At 42.6% G+C, this 2,003-nt stretch overlaps 1 non-coding gene across 1 annotated transcript; it reads right to left on the bottom strand.

Moving 5' to 3' along the window:
* Window positions 1–239: 239 nt before the first annotated feature.
* Window positions 240–396, bottom strand: LOC116817390 (U1 spliceosomal RNA). The gene has a single exon (XR_004371897.1). It is a non-coding gene; the product is annotated as a U1 spliceosomal RNA (small nuclear RNA).
* Window positions 397–2,003: the final 1,607 nt, after the last annotated feature.

Here is a 2,003-nt window from a genome sequence, read left to right as displayed (position 1 = left end):
AAGTTGAGTTATAGGTTTGCACTGTGAAAAGCACTGCATAACTGAGCTCTCCAATTTTGGCAAGGGATAATGTTTATTTTGACTTCAGATTGATTTTCCATTGCCCTGCACCTCGGGGTAGTCATTTAGACTTGTGCCAAGTGGGATTAATACACTACTATTCTGATTTTGTAGCATTTCACACCCACTCTACACTCACTTGGCGCAAGCATAAATGACTATCAGAGGTGTTTTTTTTTCAGGGGAGAGCACGAATGCAGTCCCCCACTACCACAAATTATGCAGTCGAGTTTCCCGCATTTGGGGAAATGGCAGGGGTCAGCACACCCATAGTGCAATTGATGAGCCTTACCCTGGGAAAACTACCTTCATGATCATGGTATCTCCCCTGACTATCAGAGTTGCAGGGCAGTGAAAATCAGACCCTTTTTATGTATGGTGAGTGGAGTCTTAAAAATGAGAGCAAGGGGTGACATCAAATGCCTGTAAAAAGAAAAATGAAAAGGATGGTCCAGATTCTGATCTCAGTGACACTGAAGCAATTCCAGAGCATTGCCTCTGATTTTAATGGTGTTACATCGGTGTAATCGAGAGCAGAATCTGTCTCAAGAGGCCTAATTTTCCATTCCATTGCACTGATTTTACACGTGTTACTCCATCATCATCTATGGAGCTACATTCTTGCAAAACAATTGTAACAGGGTGGAGCAACACCTATGCATTGCTATTTACCATATGATGGACCTAACCCAAAACCCCTGCAAACGGAGATGGGATCCGAATATTGTGACTTGAGCCTATGTGCCATTACTATTGACTGTATCAAACAGAAAAACAAGATGAAGCATTGCAAAGGGAACAGGATCTCTACTGTAAAAGGGAGAGGCAGGCCATATACATATGGTGCTGGCTATATACATATGGTGCTCTAGCAGTGTTAGAGATCTTGCCAATACTGACAAATAACAGTCTCATTGGCTGAGACGCACATTGTACTCTCCAGTCCTCTGAGCCCCCTTAGCAATTCCCACTATCAGCAATAACACCTGTTGTTGGGGGCATAACTGCAGCTAAACCATAGACTCTCTCCTGATGCTAACACACTCAGTCAACAAGCTGCTGTGAAGCAAACCTCAGCCAGATGCCTCGGGACTTGGCCCGTGAGAGTTTTTACAGACAAATCTCTCCTTCTAAAAAAGCTGATGCTGCTGTAGTTATGATCCATCACCAAAGAGCAGGGCATGACCATCAGGATAAAAAAAAAAAAAAAAAAAACACAACACAAAAAGCCCCCAGAACTGCAGAACAGAATAATTCTGAATCTGAACAGGAAGGGTCTGTGATAACAGAAGGCATGCTACTATACGCTACTTGTCAGCCACTCAGTCCTCCCACCCGGATGAGCATGTCTGGTCACCAAAGATATTGTAGGGAGTGGGGAGAAGAGAGGAAGGGCCATTCACAGAATAGGATTTATCCCTGAAGCAATCAGAACCCTGCCTCACTCCTCCTTTTGCTTATGTTTTTATAAATAACCATCCGTGTCAGTGAATGGAAGAATTTTCTTTAGTGATTGATAATAGGAGAGATCCACTTCTGCGTACCCTGGAATTTGTAAGGCACAGACTGATGAAAGAAAGAAAGAAGAAAGGATGGATGGATGGGTGGATTTGGGCCATAAATAATATAATCCCATACTCCATCAACTCCATACTTCATCCTTTCCTTAATCAACAAGATTAAGACTTGTCATAAGTGACTATAACTCCATTCATTTCCCTGGAGTTGCACCCGTTTTAATCAGGGATTGACTTGGCTCCATAAGTGCCAATACAGTGCAGCGTAAAGATAGAGAGAATCTTTAGTCTATCTCCTGCCTCTTGGCAGTTAAATCCTGGCTTGCAGTAGGTGCCTAAATGGAAGCTGAGCTCTTCTGAAAAATCTAGTGCTATATTTTACATAAATAGACGTGTATAGCTATTTGGGTACCTTTGGGTATCTAG

This window comes from Chelonoidis abingdonii, chromosome 14 (assembly GCF_003597395.2).
Source record: "Chelonoidis abingdonii isolate Lonesome George chromosome 14, CheloAbing_2.0, whole genome shotgun sequence".
NCBI lineage: Eukaryota > Metazoa > Chordata > Testudines > Testudinidae > Chelonoidis > Chelonoidis abingdonii.
This window is presented reverse-complemented; position numbering and strand designations above follow the sequence as displayed.